This window comes from Chiroxiphia lanceolata, chromosome 18 (genome assembly GCF_009829145.1).
Source record: "Chiroxiphia lanceolata isolate bChiLan1 chromosome 18, bChiLan1.pri, whole genome shotgun sequence".
NCBI classification, from domain to species: Eukaryota; Metazoa; Chordata; class Aves; order Passeriformes; family Pipridae; genus Chiroxiphia; species Chiroxiphia lanceolata.
This window is the reverse complement of record NC_045654.1, coordinates 10,695,094-10,715,200: the sequence shown is the minus strand read 5'-3', so window position 1 is coordinate 10,715,200 and position 20,107 is coordinate 10,695,094. Positions and strand designations below refer to the sequence as shown.

Genomic DNA, 20,107 nt, shown 5'->3' with positions numbered 1-20,107 from the left:
AAAGATCCTGTTCCTTTTAGAAGCTCTGTTTCACTGAGTAAAACAGTCCTCAGGTAAATGTTTTAGCTAATAGCAGTTTTTAAGAAAATAACTAGTTGGGACCCGTTCCTTCAACTGATTAACACTCTTCATACTCAAATCCTATGCTTTTGGTTTCTGTAGCAATTTATTCATTTATAAAACACTTTTTAAAAGCAGAGATCTGTATGTACACATAAAATGATATTATAAACTTAATACTCTTACAAGGAAGGGCAGGAAAATCTTTGCTACCTCTCTGAATACAAAGAAAACTGGAGGATGAATCAAACTCATTAATTAACCGCTTGTAACAGGATTATTTGCCTTTTGGGGGAATGTTTCTTCTAATTGAACCTGGATAAGTGACTTTTAGACAGTTAACATGTATAAAATGTATCACAGTGGTGTAACTCTCCATTCCTGTTGGCATCATCTGAGATTGAGTCCTCGGGAACATATGGAGTGCACGGAGTGAGAATGGATTCCGTGATGCTCTTCGTGTCTGCTGGCTGGGAAGTAATTGCAGCAGAAAAAGAAGAAATCACCAACTTGTACTGGCATGTTCTTCTGCCTGCTTAGATTTATAAATGTAAGTATCCATGGCCAGCAAAGACTTGGCAATAAGTGAATGCTGACTTCAGGCAGCTCTCCCTGAATGAGATGTGGTGGTGACAACATACCCTTGTGTAATTTGGCTACAAAGAGTTGCTATGAATCTATTCCAAAACAATGAAATAGCTGTTGTCCCCAGAAGTTTTCTGGCCTGCTATGGCACATAATTAAACAATTTGAGATGTTTTGGTGCCTATTGTAGCAAACTTGGTCTTAAGTGCTCTCAAGTGAGTTCCTGGTTTGCCACAGACTTTCAGTCTGACTGAGAATAAACTGTTTAATCTCGCTGTGCCAGACAGGAGTGTTGTGAGGATGCATTAGTAGGTCTGCAGGAGGCACATGGATATCATGGCCATAGGTATTGTATAAAATAGCACAACAGTTACAACTTGAAACTGGCAGATATTTCACCAGGTGGAGTCTCTCAATCAGAGGAGAACATTTACTCACACCATGGGAAGAACTGCAGCTTGTGTGTGAAAGCTGTGGCAAGGTGTGCTTACAAAGTCATTACAGAAAATGAAGGAAACAGTTTTCTTGTGTGATGACAGGTTCAGACCACAACCATAAACCAGAAAATGTACATCTGCATTTTGGGTGGGTTGATGTTGGCCAGCTACCAGATGCCCACCCAGCCATTCTCACTCCACTTCCTCAACAGGACAAAGAAGAAAGAGGAAAAAATCATGTGGCTCAATATACAGACAGGGAAATTACTTAAAAATCATGTGGAATGGTGGGCTGTGGTCAGTCCCTAAGAGCTTCATCCTCCTCACAGCCTCTCCCTCATGGTGCAGGAGACTCCTCCTCCTCCTCCTCCCCCAGCTCGGACCTGGGTGCTCACAGGGTCATTTCTCACACCTTTTTCCTCACTCCAAGCAGGTTTTGTCCTTTCTGAAATGTCCTTCCCTGAGGCACCCCCAGCCTGGTTGAGGTCTCAGCTGTGTCTCTGCTGGGGCCACTGGGACCAGCCTGGACCAGCCCTGGGGTCCCCTCACGGAGCCTCCACAGCCCCCAGCACCAGGGTATGGACACCCAGGGCAGGAGTTCTTTGAGCAGGAGCTGGCACTGACCCTGCTCCCCAAGCCTCTGTTTGGGAGGTTCTGAGCAATAAATCAGTACTCCATCATTTTGCTCACTAAACAGCCGTTCCATGTTCCTGTGGGAGCACTATATGGATTTTTTTTTTTCTCTATAGAAGCTATAGGGAATAAGGGAGCTCTGCTGATCAGGACTGTGAGTCACTGAATAATTGATTTAAGAGTGCTTTGTCCTCAGGGGTTCTCTGATCTTAATTCTAAATGCTAATGGGTAGTAATGTGCTGTCTTAAGGAGTGAGGTACTGTCAACTTCACATCTCAGAAGAAATTCCAGGTTCTTTGGAAAAACAGTGGTGCAACCTCAGCCCAGGGAACTGAGCTTGTTAAAGGTCTAAGATTTATAAAGAAAATACAGGTGATTGATAAAAGCATTTGTTTACAGGAGCAATTTGTTGGTGATAAAATCAGAGCTGGGCCCCGAGTCTGATGTGGTTCTCTAAACCTCATCCAAATCCAGTGACATACTCTGTGTGGGGAGTCTGCACTTGAAGTTTTTGATAATCTGGCTGTACAGAGCAACTCATCTCAAATAGGGGTAAGAACCAAAGCCTGCAAGTCAGTTTTCTTGAAACAGTCGAACGTTCCCATTTGGGAATGTGACTGTCACAGCATCCTCAGCAGTGGGCTGGAGAGCAAGTTCAGAGTGGTGATAAAGACAAGGAGATCAGAGAGGCCTGTGCATGTATTCAGGGTGATGGATGGATACCCAGGGGACCATCAGGCATTTTGGGTTCAGTTCACCTCATAATTTACCGTTAGAAACTTCTCCAGCTGAACACCCGTTGGATCTGAAACGCAGAAGAAAGAAATGAGCAATAGGAAGAGGGAGCAAAGCCTTTCCTTTGAGTATGGAAATTATTCTTCAAATGTCTTTGTTGACAGCTGGCGTGGCACAAAATAAACACAGGTCTATTTGCAAGTAAACAGGAATTAGCATAAACAGCAGCTGCTGTATTACCAGAAAACACGTAACAATAAAGAATTTTTTTCTGCCTTCAGAAACAAAGGTAGGTAAAAAGCCTGCATGAAATAATGAGTTAGTTAACCACCTGTTAAAGTTCTGAACACCAACAAAATGGAAGAGCTATTTGTTGATGACATAAGTATTTTTCTCAATCAAGCTTTCTGATTGAAACTGAACCTATCCTTATGATACATAAAATCCAGTGCGGTATCAAAAATATCCTCTTGCTCAGCCCTCCTCTCTCCCAAATCAGAGGATTTCTACACTTGCCTTTTCAGTTGCCTTCTTGCTTTATCTAGATAATAGTTTCAAATTTTTCTGAGGTGGTTTGGATGTAATATCTTACTCCTTCTCCAGCTGTGTAGAATAGAAAGTCGAGTCAGGCCATATAGTTGTATTTATGACCAGATCACATTCAGCAGGATAAGTTTATGGTCTTTTGTATCTATTTCTTTCCCTGGTAAAAGCTGGTTAGTAGCATACTCAACAGCATTGTCATATATTAATAAAAACTAATGATCCAACTCAGTGCAATGCAGAAACAAGAGAAGAAGCAATTTTAAGTGCATAATTTTAGATTGATGGTGCTTGAATTTATAGCTTAATCTGTCTCCCATGGGGGATGGCTTACCTGTCCAATTAACTTGCCAGTGTAAGTCGTGCACTCAGCCATCTGCAGGTTCTGTAGATCCACTTATCTAGATTTGCTTTGTACTTCAGCACTGTGATCCACATCTGGTGTGCATTTGTTTGGAACTGCAGCTATTTGTCTCTGGATTTTTCTGCAAATAGAACTTTTTTTAAAACGAAAGCACACTAGGTAAAATAGCCCTGTTTAGGGTTTAGAGAGAGAGTTATATCTACAAAGTCAGTTTAACATAAGGCCCAATACACAGTGGCTTGAATCAGTGAGTTTTGGTTCAGAGTGGTCCTGTCAGACCTTGATGCTGCTTCTTACCAGATGATTCACTTTGTTTCATAAGTCGGTAAAATTAGTTGAGTAAAATATTACTTACACTCCATCAGAATCTGACTAAATAGACATCCAGTGCTTGGGGGGAGCGTGAAGGGCTGTGTTTAAAAAGTCAGTGTCAATACCAGGATGAGAATTTAGGAATTTCTTCTTTAAGGTCCCACGTTCTTTTCGTTCTTTCCTTTCTCGCTATTTGTAAGTTTAAAAATGTGTTTTATTTTGGGTGGGTTTTCTTATATCAATAGGCACTTGTTTTTACTGGTAAAAGATTTTTGACAATATTTTGTGTGGGAAGAGTTGTGTGGCCTATGTGGAATGTTTGTGAAGCAACACGTTTTTCATTTGATCACAGTTTTGTACTATCTCTTCTGTTTCCACTGTCAGCTTCTGTTTTCAAGGTAACCATATTTCAAAAGTGTGGTATCATTTTCGTGAGTGAAATACTTTGGAAGCTTTTGAAATAAAAAAACATACAAAAATTTTCCACAGTAGGTTTCTCTAATGAGCAGAGAGCATCAGATCTCTTAATTTACTAACACATTGGGCCAAATTTTCTTCAATGCCAGTTATTAAAAATACATTTCTGTTTGGCTGTTGGTTTTTCTTTGAAGAAGAAGTTAAAAATCCTCAGTTATTTACATTATAGATGGAGACATCAGCATCTCAGCCACAAGATCATAGTAATTTTGTTGTGATACCATTCACAAAGGTGAGGGTTTTTTCCCTACAATTTTATTTTTGAATTTTTTTTCTCTTTGAAAACATTTCATCCATTATATATGTCTGCTAGTTATCTTTGTATCTGAAAAAGTGTCTGGGCATATAATTCTGTATATATGCAGAAAGAGGCATAGAATCCTCATTCTAAGTCTACCTGGTAAACTGAAATGTGTGAAGTCCCAAAGCAGACCTCACTGTCGCCAAACACTATTTTATTTTAGGTGAGAACATTTTTCTCTCTCTCTCCTTACACTGATTTGGTCTCTGATAGCACAGCACCTCAGCCCATGAAGAGCTGTGTATAATTTCCATGGAGCTGCTCTTGGATAAAGTAGTTTGCATAGGAGCAAGAGTATCATCCTTTGGTCTCCTTGACTTACCAGTGACAACAGCAGTTGAACAAGATGTGATCAAATCTTAAGTCAGAATGGGGGACATTTGCCTCTTCTGTTCCTGTTTTTATATCAGGCAGATATCAATCTGACACCAGATTTAAGTTCAGACAGAAAATAGAAGAGTTAAGATCTTGCCAGATCAAGATTTTCTCACTATACAGGAGAGACAAAATATTGTAGGTAGGAAAATATGTCAAAGTGTGGGAAGGGTAGCAAGAGAACTCGATAAAACCTGAATTCACTGAAGATACTGAAGTTTTCCTTTTGATTTTAGTAAGTCCAGCACGTTACACTTGAATTTAATTCTTTAGTGGACTCCCTGAAAGATCTGATGTGATTCAGCATGGGCAGGGTTGACATGTGTTTTCCTGCCTCTGTTATGTGCCTAATTCTTTCTTCCCACGTAAGATTGGTGGGAGAATAATCACTTTGGTGATTTGTTGGGGTCAGAAATGACACTGCTACATAAGCAGATACAACACAGTAGGAATACCAATGTGATCTGTGTCTGGACCCTGGTTTTCTCTTCAAAGGGAATCTTGTTCTGAGGTCTTTTCTTTGGCCTCTCTTTTCTTTTTTTCGGCCCACCTTCTCCCCCACATTTGCAGGGTTCTATATCAAACAATAAAAACCTTGTGCTTTTGGATCTCTGGCAGCTAAGCTCCTCTGCCCACCCATTTACCTGTCCTTCACTCCTGCACTAGAGGAGGAAAATAAAATTTTTTTTCTCACATCAATTTACTTGCAATTTCATCTCCTCAACAAATTCCACCAAATTCCACAGCCTGTCATTTTGTATTTTTGGATCTGTTCATGACTTTGTATATGACTCTGTGTATGACTTTGGATAAGTTTGTCGACAGCTCTGTGCCTCAATTTACTTTTCAATAACTAACAATGTTATTTATTGCTGTTCTTGGACATTTGCTGAACTGCCGTTAGGAAATGCCCACATAGAGCCCATTGCTGGTTTTAAAAGGTCTTAAGTCCTTCCAGCTGAGTTGGAGATTTATTCCTTATTGCCAGTGGAAATAAGGGAAGTCTCCCCTCTTGCTGCATCTCAAGGACCTTCAGTTCCTTATTAGCACAGGAAAAATCCACAGCAAAACCCCAAACTGAGCCCCAGTGTCTTGAATCTTAGTGCATTAACCAGACTGTAGCCTCTCCCTTCTCCACTTTGGTTTATTTTTGCCTTGAAATGTATTTGATTTTCAATGAGTTGCTCATTTGAGTACATCTTCATGCTGTGATCCTCCACATGCCAGCACTTCCTTACCCCTTCAGAGCTCAGCAAGGACAGGGACTGGCAAAGGCACAGCAGAGCAGGCACGAGTCGCTCGCTTCGCTCACGTTTTGGCTTTTCTTGATCTTTTGTGCTTTCCCTTCCACTCTGCCAATCATTCAGTAAGGGGTTTTTATTCTTCTGTCTGGTCTTCCTCCAGTGAATGACTTCACTATCTGATGGGGTCCTAGTAATTCACTGCTTTTTTATTTTAATGAAAAACCCCAATTCTCTTGATATCAGGCCTCTCAGAGCTGGGAGCGTGCAAACCCCTTCTCATCTGCTTGTTCTCTGAAACCCACATTCCGCAGGGATCCTGCACTCTATTATTCTTCCCCCTCTGCCTCTGGTGCTGCAGCCAGTCTTGAAAGGAAGCCACTTGAAAAGGGAGAGAAGCAGCAACATGGCTTGTGAATTCCCAGCACACTGCTTTGCCCTGAAGGATATATTAAACAATAAGCACTTTTTAAACAAAGAACTCTGGTAACCTCACCGCAGGCACTGACTCCGCTGATATATTATTAATTTTAGGCACTGGCTTCAAATTAGCTGACTGAAACACCAGTTATCTGCTTTTGGTCATCAGAAAGATATTACCTCTTGCAGATATGCTCCTTTCCTTTCTTATCTGACTGTTGAAGGAGTGTAAACTCGGGTTTCCCTAAGTGACAGTAGCCCAACATTCAGCATAGGGAGCAATCTCTCTCCTTAAAGCCCACAAATCGTGAGAAGAATAAATATTATCTTAAATTAAAAGTTATTAAATATCAAGAGTCACATTTCTGGTAAACAAATATACATATTTCCTTTCTCACACTAAACATGTAGATAAGCTACTGGGTCTTAAACTTTCCTCAGACTCTTACACAGAACTACTGTGTCTGTTTAGACTTTTATTTATATTTATTGTCCAAAGGCAGTAAATATTCATCATTTGAGACCATGCTAAACTACTGCCTTTCCAAAAGGTCTTCTGGATCATAATGTTGATGTTACTATTAGACATAAAATACTCATTATTTAAAATATAAATTACAAACATACTTGTAGCAGGATGAATGGGTCTCAAGGAAACAGGCTGTATTTCAGGGCACTTTTAGTTGTTCTGGATTTGGGGCAGACAGACCAAGGCCCTCTCCTATGTGTCAACTACAAAAAATTCCTACAGCTGTGCCACTGGAGCCACGTTGAAAATTATAACCCTACCTGTTATATTGTTATGTCTTTATTTTACCCATTAGGTGGAAGGTAAATGATTTCCTTCCTTTGACGTGTTGATAAATATACCATCAGGCATCCAACGTGTTTCTGAATTTCCTCTCTGTCGGGGTTTCAGAGGCTTCCTTCATCCTGCAGGGCTGTTGCTAGCTCAGGGTTCCCTGTTCCTCTGCAGCCTGGAATTGCAGTTTCTCCCCCTGTGACAAGAGGAATGTCACCACTCCCCCGTGTTCCTGGGCAGCAGGCACAGTCTGAGCTCTTGGTGCGTTTATGCTGCAGTTCCCATAAGGATGGGAATGGCTGTGCAGGCAGGATTGAGGAAGAGCTGTGCAGACTGTGGAACCAAACTTTCCAAGAGCTCAGTTTTGTCTCAGGTCTATCTTCAGCCTTAGATGTTGCTGCTTCATTGCAGTCACTGAACTCCTTCCTCTCTGCAAGCTGAATAGGCTCTAAAGTTTCACATTTACAGTGTGTTAATTATTTTAATCATATTATAGTATAGAAGAAACTTCAGTGAGGAAAATAAAACCATACTGCTCTTGTTGGGCAAACTTTATTTCCTTTAATATTCTGTGTTTGTGTCTTATTGCCTGGACCTCTCCCACTAATAAGCTTTTAATGACTGTTCCCACTGATATCAGAGCAGCTGATTTGTTTGCATGCTGTCTTTGTTTCCTGCAATAAAATCAATTAAGCTCCTTGTCTCTCTGACCCCATCTTATATTAAGGCTTAGCACAGCAATTAGGAGCACATTATGGTCTTCATTCTTTTATAATTTTAGTTCTACAGACATTGCAGCAAGTCAGGTGTCAGTGCAAAGATTAACTTGAATGCAACACGTCGTAGTCTGTGCATTAAAAGTCTGCAGTGATTTAATTGTTATACTTACACACTTCACTTTTGCAAAAAAGCGATTTAATGAGCCTATGACACCTTTCAACAGCCTTCTTGAGGGGTTTTTTTTGGTGAGTATTCCAATGGACAAAGTGATAAATTTGTGGCAGGCAATTTTGAAGATTTTCACAGACTTAAAATATCGAGCTGTTGGAAAGATGCTTCTAGAACACAACGTAGTATTTCGACAAGCAACAAAGCTTCTGTTGCTTGTTGAGATATTTTGTTTCCAAATTAACTTAGAGAAAGTTGAAGATTTCAAATTAAAGTTTTTCAAGTATGAGCTTTTGCTGAAAGATAGGAGTTTTTTTCTGTCAAAACTGCTTCAACTTATTTTTGACCAACTGTAGAGAAACTGTTCTTCAGTTACCATAGCTAATGGCATGATCACTTCATTGCTGTACAGAAAATCAGCACTCTTCTTCACCTTCTTTTTTAAAATTGCATTCAACTTTAAGCAGGTTATGGGACCTAATTGATCAGCTCCTGCAATCTCTTGCTGCTAATTGGCTAAATGCTAATGATAAAGGGAATGTTATCAGTTCCCATCATTTCACAGGAGACACTTTGTACTGGATATTTCCTTTTCTCATCAAATGCAGCATATGTGGTTCTTCTGTAATAAGTCATCAGAGCAACCAGGAGAAGAAGAAGGGTAAAGGAGCATCTGAATTTAGTTTGTTCACTTGCATTACAGAAAAGTGGTCCTATCCTACAACTATCAAGATTTAATTAAAAAATGAAAAGAACGGAACCAAATTGAACTGCAAACTTGGTCATGTTATCACCAATTCTGCCTTGGCAGTTTCTAGAATACTGAATAAATTGCTGTACTTGCTGTGATAGCCTCTGTTGAAAACCTTGGTGACATTTCACTTTGAAAATGGAATTCATTGTTCCCCCCAAACGTGGTGTTCACAAAGTCAGATTTCCCTTTCATGTCCGTAAGCAAAATTTTCAAAGAATTTTTTTTAATAATTGGACAGAGCTGTTCACAGGACTTAATTCTTTTCAGAGAACTCTGGCTTTGTTCCTGGCTGGAATGTGGCTTGGAAAGATGAACAACGGAGCCTCTGGGTTGCAGACACGTCCTGCCTCCCTCACTGTGAGAACACTGAAGGGTGGGTTTGAGTAGTTGCAGTTCCCTGTGGTGAAGGACAGCAGATCCCTCAAACCACACAGGGACTGTGCCCGGGACAGAATCATGAACCAGAGTCAAGTGGTCCCACCTTTGCCTCTGCCAGGGCTGCCTCCCCTCCCTGCAGGGATCTGACACAGCCCATCCCTCCTTCTGTGCCTCCTGAACAAGGCAGGTCATCACCATGACAAAGGGGTGGCAATGGGACACCAGTGATCATTACTCCCTCACTTCCCAGCTTTCCAACACAAGGAGACCAGTGATCCGAAACCTGGCCCCAGTATAGGAAAAAATGGCAGAAGAATGGGGACATATCTGATAAATGTGGGGGAAGGACTGTAAAATACTGTATAAATACAGGGCTGTGTTCCTCTTCCAGACTGAAACATGAGGATTCTTGCCTTTCAAAGGCAAAAAGTCAATTGTGCAAATGCCATCTGAGACTGACAGCTGTGCTTCTGCACACCAGGTGGTGCTTTTCCAGCTTGGATTAGGGAGTATTTACCACACAGCCTGGTCTTAAAGTATTTGCGAAACAGAGAGTGACAACAAAGTGATCCAAAGTGTCTGGATCTCTAGTATTTGTAGAAATGATGCTGGATTTTAATGAAGAGCAAGCAGAGATGGACATGAAGTCTCTTATCTGAATCCTGAACTGCTCAGGGGAGACTGTGAAAATAAGACATCTATGGAAATAATTTGATTAAATCTTTCCTAAGTCAGTGCTTTGCTTGATTAGTGTCTTCTGCCCAGAACCTCTGTGAAAGGAGCCAGAAGTGCACAGGTGACAGGAACACACTTTACTGCAATATCACCAACACTGTAATTTGTCTAAATGTTGTATTGACTGGTCTAGTCACTGGTATCTGGGATGCAGTTTACAACACTGCAGAGCTTTTCTGTTTGGGTGGGAAACATTTAAAGTAGAGAAAGAAATGCGTTGTTTGACCAACTTCTACTTTCAAGTGCTTTCGTAGCTGATTTTATCAGAGAAGTGCAGCCTGGTCTCAGGTTGGGGACTTGAGTAGACAGCTGCCTGCCTCTCAAACAGCTTGCACAGAGTCAAGTTCTCATTATTTCTAGACAGGTACCTGAAAAGCCTTCTTGCTTAGGCTCTGACACAAGCTCTAATTATGAGGTGGAGCAAAGAAACAACCCAGTGTTTTAAAGAGAAATTGAGTTGTGATTATTCTATTGATATTAAGACTTGCTTTGATACAATAGCACCCCTCATTACAGCTACTAAAATTCTTACAGGGCCTTACAGTCTCCTAAGCAACTGCACTCTCTGCCATCAGGAAGAGATTATCTCCTCTGGAGAGGTGCAGAAAGAGCCTTTGTCTCTGCTGGAGGCTACAGTAGCTGAAAAGAGAGCAAAGAAAATTAGTATATATTGTTAATATTATTCAATATAGAGAATCTAGTGATGGGAAATGCCTGAAAATTGAAAACACGGAAAAAGAAAGTAATTTTGTGGCTACAACAAAAGTGTTATTTTAACATTGGTAGGCTTGACCATACAGCTGGGAAAGAATAGTTTATGACTTGCAACATCAAGGATATCTCAATAGTTCATGGTGTTCAAGAACCAGCGGAGAAACGTTCAGAAGATCCTGCTATGACAGTACAGAAGAGCTGATGGAATGACCTTTAATTCTTTTTGCATCCTCCCATGGTGTTCAAATCCTTCTTATTCTTCCGTAGGTGATGACACTGTTGACATAAATGGGACTTTCTTGCCAAATTCCACCTACAGTAAACCTTTTCTTGTCTTATCTATTCTGTGTATTTCTGCCTTCCCACCCCCACTCACATCACCAGACCATCAAAGAAATTAGATCACTCATTATTCACACCTTTTTACACAGGGCTTCTCTATACAGTATAAATCTTTTTGTTTTCCTTAATTAACCTTAAACGTTTTAAGTCTGATTATTTTTGAAGTCCCTCGAAATGAAGTGACAACCGTAACTGCGCTATTCTGAATTCTGATCATTATATTTCTCTAAAAATAAAAGCTCAATATGAGATTCATTTAGAATTGTGCACCTGGGGAACCTCTGATTACTGCCTGAGGTATTCAAGGCTATTAAAATATTCATGGTGAATGTGCCTCTTGCACCGAGGGAGAACTTCAGCTCCTCTAGGACTGGAGAGCAGTAAGAATGTTCACTGCTGCCATGGCACAGACCTGGCTTACTTGGGAGGGCAGGGAGACAGATCCAAAATCAAGAAGTTCCTTCATGAGGCATTTCAGGTTGTGAACTCTTCCTTCCCACGTGAAAGAAACTATTTGGCCCTCAGAGCAGCTTTAGCAAGCAGGGCAGGGGCTGGTTTTGTTAAGATGCTTTTGGTAATGCAGGAGCTTCTACCTGTGCTGTAATTTGTGGGTTTGGGTTCACTATGAACCCCATCATCACAGCCTTAAAGGAAATTTGATTTCCCACAGGATTTTTTTGCCAGTCTCTTCTGAGCTCTCAGTTTGGAAGGATTGCTGCAAATCCACTGAAAGTGTTGTCCATTCCATGAAAATACCAATTTCTATTTGTGCCTTGAAGCACTTGGCTTTTCAGTTGTCCTTCTCTCTGATCCAGTAGCAATATGAAGCCAGGAGGATCAGCACCACTTTTTATATACACTTGCTGCAAGTGGGAGGTAGGGGCAATAAATAAATATTTGTTGTCTTGTTTTCAGTAAGACTAAACCAAGTTGATATACTGAAATAGCTGCTCTAATGTAACTGTGGCTGCAAAAAGGCAAGAATACATGTTGAGAGGAGGTGCAGAGAATTGGTCCAGAGGAAAACCAGGCATTCAGAGGGGAACTGTGGGTTGTACACTTTGTGCATCTGCCAGACATTGAAGTTAATTCAAGTTCTCACTATACTGGAGTCTTGTTTGGCAGAAGTTTTTTTGGCTTCAGTAGTTAATACACAGTGTTTAGAATTTGGCCCCATGTAACTTGAGCTCTCTCAGTACAACTTAAAAACTCAAGGAAGTCAAAATTGTTGCCATTTTCACATGTTGAGCCGTAACAGTGATGAAAAGATAATTATTTATTAAAGCCCCTTTTCCTTCCCTTATTTAGGCGCTGGAGAGAGCAAGAAAAACTATTAAAACGCAATAAAGTTCGAGCAGAAAAATAAACTAAAGAGCTGAAACATAATTATCTCTTCCTGCAAATGGTGCACGAGCAGCATGTAAAGCTACCAAACAAATGATACGAGTAATTTGATGGTGTATTAGGACACTGAGGAAATTTAGATACAGGACCAAATTACACCCGGATGAAATCCCACCGACATTATTGAACTCAAAAAGAGTTTGTCATGTGTATAGTCCTAACGTTCTGTGGATTTTAGCCTGTGATTTTTAACCTGCCTTAATTAAATATTAGCAGCGTGTGGACTTTGTACTTCGAACCTAACAAATCTGAATTTTGAAAAGCTTTTGCTTAAAATGGCTTTTCATACACACACACAAGCAAACAAGCCCATAGTTCTTGGCTAATTACCACTGATGTTGGCTAACCTTGCTGCTGCTGTTGGTAGGAGAATAATTGTCTTGGAGGCTTCCATCATTTCTCTGAAAATGTCTTTTTCTTTCCACTGACTGCTCACCTTTTCAGCCTAAATATTTATTGGTTTCCCTATTGTGCTGATTTATTTCTATTTGTTTTTAATTTCCTTGTGCAGTGTTTCAAATGGTACCACAAGCTATGAGTGGATTGGTGTTAAATTACGTAGAGGTGCCACATTGCTCCTGAATGCGAGTTTTTGATGAGGTTATTAAAACTTTGACAATACAAATTACCATAGCAACAAAAAGCATAAATTCACAGCCTATTCCAACCTCTGGAGTATGAAAATATTTTAGAGCACTCAAACACTTTGCAGCATAGCACAGCTCATGTGCCTTGGCTTGCACTCTGTCATTACGTCCTAAAATATATCAGTATTCACTGGTCCTCGATCTCTCAAACAGGCAAGAAGTTGTGACTTTGTTCTTTTTTTTTAATTTTTTTTTTTTTTTTTTTTAATGTAAAGCATTTGATCCAGCTCCATTCCTTGCTGGTGACTTTCTGTGTGACCTTCAGGAGATGATTTGAGCATCTCACTTAGACAAAGAAAGAAAGAAAGAAGTTTGTGAGCAGGATTGTCTCTGCTGGTGACAGTGGACTGGGGCTGTGGGTTTGGGTACCATCAAAGGGCTCAGATAATAACTTCTAATTTTTGTTTTAATGTTTTAAGGACTCTGGTTTTGGAAATGACTCTGCTGTGCAAGTGCTGTAAAAATGATGTCAATCCTTACTTTATAAGAAGGTATTAGTGAACAGGTCTCAAAAGAGTTCTGGAACCCAGGAATTCTTACTTTGCAGTAATGGAAAAGTTGAAGGTAGAACTAGGATTAGGAGAACTGCTTCCATTTTGCCCCAACACATTTCCTAGCAGTTATTTTACTCCTAATCAGCATTTGGTGATTGGAGATAATTCCACTGGCACCTGTCCTTTTATGTGCTGTGATGTGAAGACTGAGGCTAAAATGCCATCTCTTCTCTATATGTTCAGATTGACCTTGGCATATATTTAAAATTATTGTGTAGTTCTGAGTGGTTTGGTTGGGCAAGACAATGTATGTGTCTGTAGGAGGCAGAGAGAGCAAAGAACAAGAGTTCCTGGGGTTTCCAATGTCTTTCTGGTTATTGATGCAAGTAATTTCCCTGAAGTCAATAGTACAGTCATAGAAGCAAGAAGAAGTGATTTAGATTAAATCCTTATAAGAAGAGGAAAGCAGTGGCCATTATTTCATGCCTTTGTGCTCTCTAGGTCAGTGTTGTGTTCCAAGGTTTATGGGGACATTCAGTGGTGACCATATGGTCTATTAAGGTAACCCCACTGCTTCTGTCTAATGCTTCTGTTGTGGAATCATGCTGCACCCAGTGAATTTAATCTGGAAATATGTCCCTGTTTCCCCAAGACCTCTCTCTCTATACTGATGTTTATTACTACAGCCTGTATAATATGCTTGGCAACTGATGCTTCCATTAAAACACTGCATACTTAACTCTGCAAGTGTTTGAGTACTCAGCTCTACCATCCAGGTTTCCTGCCTCCTGTAAATGAACAGTGTCCCTTTTCCAGACAAGGACAGTGAAAATACCAGCAGGTTTGATCCCTGACTAAAATGGACACTGCATTTGTAGTTTATGGTTTGGTTTAGTGAGAGACATGCTGCAAACAGGAATGTATTAGGATTCTGCTGGTTCAGTCGTGAACAAGAAAATAAGAATCGGGTTTCAACAGCCAAGTAGATTATTTAGAACCTGCATAATCTGTTTTTATCTCTCTGAATCTAACTATAGAGCACATAACCAGATTTATTTTATGGAAAGAAAGTGCTAATTTTAAACATTTTATACCATTTAAAAATTTAAGTAGTTTCAAACTGTTTATTGCTTTATTAATAGACTGTAATTCAACTTGGGAACAAACAACGTTCCTAATCTGCAGAGCAATAACATGGAAGATTCTGCTTTACAGCTCATTTGCTTTATTCCTGTGTCTAAATATCAGCAAATAACAGAACAAGTCTCCACTTGTTGCAGGCTGAAGGAAAAACTTCCTGACACAAAGGATTTACGTGTAGTCAGAATGGGTGATGTGTTTTACAATTATAATAGTTTAAAAACTTTCCAATTCCTATTTTCTCATCACTTTCAGTGCAAAATTGATACAATTTTGCTATGTAAATGAATCACTCTTATCATGGCTGGAGTTCAACCACAAGATATTCTGTTCAATCAGTAGTAAAGGATCAAACTTGCCCTTTCTTTTGATTTCCTCTGTAAGTGAAAAAGCAATGCCATCTTCCATTTCTTTTTCTGGCATTGGCTTGCAGAAACCAGCAGGAGCATAACCTCCTCTGCAGTTTTTTAAAAAAAGTGAGTTTTTAGCCAAAAATCCAGTTGTCATATTAGCAACATTAAAAAACCAGTTCTGTTTGTGCCAGACTTGTCATAAACAGTGGTGACAATGCATGAAATGCTGTATTATTTCTTCTCCTGTGTCAAGGAACTGAAGCATTACCCTACAAAAGCAACCAAAATTCTGCACTAAGGGCTTCCAGAGAACTGAAATGAACTCTGCAGTGGTTGTAAGGAATGGAAGATAGGGCATATAAAAACAAAACAAGGATGTTTTTTCTTTTAAAAAGTGTGGGAGAAACTAGAGAAACTACAGACCAGCAAGTGTGACTTTTCTCCTGGACAAAATGGTAGAAAAGTGTAGTAAACAGAGTTGATAGACACCTAGATAAATATGCTGGAGAAAAGACAACATTGTTTTTGTAGAGGAGAGTCATATTTCACAAATCCATTAGAGTTTTTTGATGGAATCAATAAATATGTGAAGGGTGATCTGGTTTGTGCTGCGTTAGATGGATTTGCAAAAAACTTCCGAGTGAGATTCATCATCAAAACTTTTGAAAGTAGCTGAGCTGTCATGGGCTAAGGGGAAGGCACTTTCTGTGGACTAACTGCTTTAAGAAATAGGAAACAAAAGGTTCTTTTTGATCCCTGTTCCTGTTTTAGTGTCATATCCATACTTTGAGCAGGGTTGGAGCAGGTAACTTCCTTGGATTCCTCCCATCCCAAATTACACTGAGATCGTGTGGGTAAGGAAGCTGTGCAAGGGGGAGCAGGACTTGGGACACCAGCCTATCATCCCTACTTAAGAATAAAGTGCTTGTTCTGATTCAAACTTGAAAAGTATGTATATATACACTACATATATATAAATATATATATGTATATATAAAAATATATATATAAATGCATCGGGTTTTCCTTTTGAAGCCTGTCAGTGTGTAAAATAACTAAGTGGGCTGCAGGCTGGAAAAGCTTTCAAAGTGAAGAAATTGGTGTTCAGCCTCTGAAGTTAATGTCACATGTGGATACTGGAAAGAGCTGCTGGTCCCACCCATCTCGTTTTCATGCTGGTGCAAGGAACGAAATGATCGTAAATTTGGAACCAAGTTCATGGGATTTGAATTTAACCCCCATTCAGACGGTAAAGGTGACCCTCTAGGGGAGTTTTCTCTTCATTTTAATTTGGATAGGAACACTCAGAAAAGGTTTGTCCAAGGCCCTGTGCTGTGGGGAAAGGTGGCAGCTGGGTAAAGGGATCATCAGAGTGAGACCTGATGGTGCAAACAGAGGTTAAAAGGGGTATGATGGGACCAGATCTGAGAGGAGAATCATTTCAGAGAATTATTTGACATCACAAAGCACTTTATTTTCTTTCCCCCACAGTAAACTTGAATGCTCTTAATGACAGAAAATGAGATCCAGCAGGTGTAAACTACAGCAGTTAAATATTCATGAGTGAAAGTAAAAGCAGGAACTGAATTTAAGTCCAGGGTCAGTACAGGGTAAGATTCTTCAGGGCACTGAAGCAAAATAGCTGTCAGACTGCAGTGCAGACAGTGATGAAAGGACAGCTTGAAAGAAAATGGTAATGGCCAAAGTCAGCTTATAGATAAAACTATGAGGAAGAGACAGATTGAAAAATGTTCTCTCAATGTGGCTGAACCATTTCTAGGGATGTGAAATTCTTTGCCAGAGAATTCAAAAGCAGCACAGGAATAAAATTCCAATGAGATATGAAGACGTGGAGGGGCTGACTTCTGACCTTCTGCACATTTCCTGAGATCATTTCCTTGGTCACTGTTGATAAACCTGCAACCTTTCTTGCAAGTAAATGTCCCGAATCAGAAAAACTAATAAAAATTCTGAGGAGTGGTTCTTCTCCCTGATTTTCATCTAGGGAATGTCACTAGGAAAGGAAAGCAATCCTGAAAATGATAAAACACTGAGATCAAACATTTAAAGTAAGAAAAATAAGCTGGAGAATTTAAACTGAGTCCTGGCTCTGTGGTATGATTTGAAGAAACAATTTTTTTCCTTATAACAAAGCAGGACTGATTCCATTGAAGCCTGTAATAACATCTTTGTGTGTTAGGACAATTTGATGATGTGTTCTAACAAGAAGCTCTTCCAGAGATTGTGTGCAAAAGTCAGGATGTCAGATGTTGCCAAAGACTTAATACCTTTAAAATAGCAAAATTTCAAGTAATGTGGCCTAGAAGTGCTTTGCAAAACCAGTGCTCAGTAGAGTGAATCCAGAAGGGCTTCTTGTTCCAAACATTTCTGTGCCATTTTGTACCTGAAGAGCATGACTTGAAAAAAAATGGTTAAAAAAATCTCCTCCGGTTTGACTAAGGATCTCAACTAGGTGTGTGTCAAGGGAATAAACACAACTGCTTTCACTTATAGAAAGCTTCACCATCTAATAATATCTAGGTTAAAAAAAAACCATGGCATAGATACCCATTAGAGCACAGCTTTTATTTTTATGGATTGTGAACCCTTCATATCCTGTAGCAGCTGTCAAATGTGTTCATCTACTTCTCTTATTGGTATCAGCACCACACCCTCACCTGTGTCACCCCCCTCAAAATTATTGCATAAGGAATATGGAATATTCCAACCTCTTCATGTTTAACTGGAAAAGAATCATTAGTGCATCTCTGCATATAAGTCTGTGATTCAAATATTTTAATTTTTTGGTGTGTATCTGACACAAGCAGCACGGCCAAAGTTTTGTTAGGTCTTCCAAGCCAGGCCAGCTCTCAGGAGGAGATGGCTCCTCTCTGCTCTTGGAACTTCTCAGGATGGAGTTCCCAATGACCTTCAAGAGGTTTCAGGGATCAGGACTTTTTCATTTTATCTACAAGTGCACACACTTCTAACCTTCCCCTTGCAGAAACTTGCAGCTGACAGCCCTCAATTTACTGCAGTGCTGGGAAACTTGGCACAGACAAAAATCTCAGGCTGGGCTATTTTAAGCATGTCTGCCAGGCTCCATAAAGAAAAGGTGTAATCCCTTCCAGGCTGCTCAAACTAACCCCTGAATTCCACAGCTAGTTCAGAAATTTAGGCCTTTGGATAATATGTTTGGGCTTTGATTATTTGGTGCTGGTTTAGGTTTTTTTAATCAGAAACAGGAAGAAGGTCTCCAAACTTACTGAACAATTTATGAACAGAGATCTATTCACTGATCTCCTGCTTTATGTTCTGTCAGGTTTTCTATTCTTAGCAAGATAAATCTGGATTTTTGATACTAGTTATAAAGATGGGCTTGAAGTTGTCTTCATCTTTCAAGCAAAGTTACTTGCTTAAATGTTGAATCTCTTAGGCTGTTTCATTACCATCTTGGCTATTTGTTTGTTTGATTGGGTTTTTTAATAGTTATGTGTAATTCTTATTTTTCTATCAGAGCTATAATATCTTAATCTTCCTGAAGTATTACCTAAAGTGCCAAGTTCCTTTTCTGCAGGAGGATTTTAGAGGGTTGCAGAGAACTATCTTTTTGTTCAAAAGCCCCTTCTGAAGCAGCAGCAAACATTGCTTCCTACCACTGCTGCTTTACTGAGACATTGTCTGCACAGAGGGAAGAAGCACGATAGACAAAGAACAGCTCTACATGTTTTTTCTCATTCTTTGTAACAAATTGAAATAATTGAACTGGGAAGTTCTGGTAGCTGATTTCAGACTGTTTATTTCCATGATGAGCTACTTCTGGGAATGCAGGTCTGCTGGTAAGATTCATAATTTGAATATATTTGCAAATGGCCTCGTGTTCCCTGGAATCAGGGAAAGTAATCCCAGTTTAATGTGGAGTGACTCACAGAGCCTGTGAGACCCTCAGCAGTGGTGCTCTCTGGTTTTGGGGGGGTTTCCATGCAGGGAAATCCCTTTCAATTATTCAATGCATTCCATTCTCTGGCTTTGTTTTTGCCATTTATGGTTCAGATGTGATGGTGTCGGTCATGTAACAGAAGCACGTGAACACAATTAGCACGTTTAATTACCTGTCTTGTTTGGGGATGAACACCAGCCCTGGACTGAAATGAAAGTCCAGACTGCCTGTGGTTTTAAAAATATAACGTGACACAAGAAGCAGCTTGTATAGCAGCTTGAAGGGTGCAGTGGATGGTAGTAGCTAAAATATTACAAAAGATTTAGGTTACTCCCTAAGACACTGATATCTCAGCATTGTACACCTAAAAGTAGGGCTAGGAACTGCTGGTATTCCAGCCCTGGGAAGACTGGATGATGGAAAAGCCAATCAATGAAAAAAGTAGTTTTAAATATGTACCAGTATCCAGAAAACAGGTGAGTGAGCTACAGAAATGGCTGCTAAACTATTCAAACTATTCCAATAAAAATTGCCTTTAACAGTCATGGTCAGTAAAAAGCAGGCAGGCAGTCCAGCAAGAGAAATCTGAGGCCTCTGGTTTTAATAAGGATCCTTAAAAGGTATAATGCTGAAAGATATGCCACAGAGGTATTGTTAAAAGAGTGATTTTTACTTCAGTTTCTCCAACTGCCCTGGGACAGGAAGATATACCTTCCCCCAAAATAACATTGGGCAGGGTTGGATCCCAGTTTTGGTTCAATGGGTGTGTCAGAACGGTCCCTTCCCAAAAGTCTGGGAATGCCAGCTTAGTAAAAGTGTGTTTAGGGGGAGTTTCCATTCCCACAGCTGAAATTTGAAATGGCTCTTCCATTTTTGCAGCTGTAGGTTTGTCAGGCACCTTCCAGGCCCGTATGTACATCAGAGCCTTCATAAGAAACCAGAATTTCTCTCTAAAGGCAGGAGGAATTCTATTTGCAAGGATTGGAATGACTCAGGGGTCTTTGAAAGTGTCATTGGGTTCATTTTAAAGCA

The 20,107-nt window shown here is 40.0% G+C and overlaps 2 long non-coding RNA genes across 2 annotated transcripts in view; both read left to right on the top strand.

Moving 5' to 3' along the window:
* Positions 1-20,107, top strand: part of LOC116795842 — a 247,218-nt gene that overhangs the window by 164,705 nt on the left and 62,406 nt on the right. The window lies entirely within an intron of this gene.
* LOC116795843 overlaps positions 1-20,107 on the top strand; it is a 108,052-nt gene that overhangs the window by 86,904 nt on the left and 1,041 nt on the right. Inside the window, exon 2 of the long non-coding RNA XR_004360175.1 lies at positions 424-610. This is a non-coding gene — a long non-coding RNA (uncharacterized LOC116795843). The remainder of the gene's footprint in view (positions 1-423; positions 611-20,107) is intronic.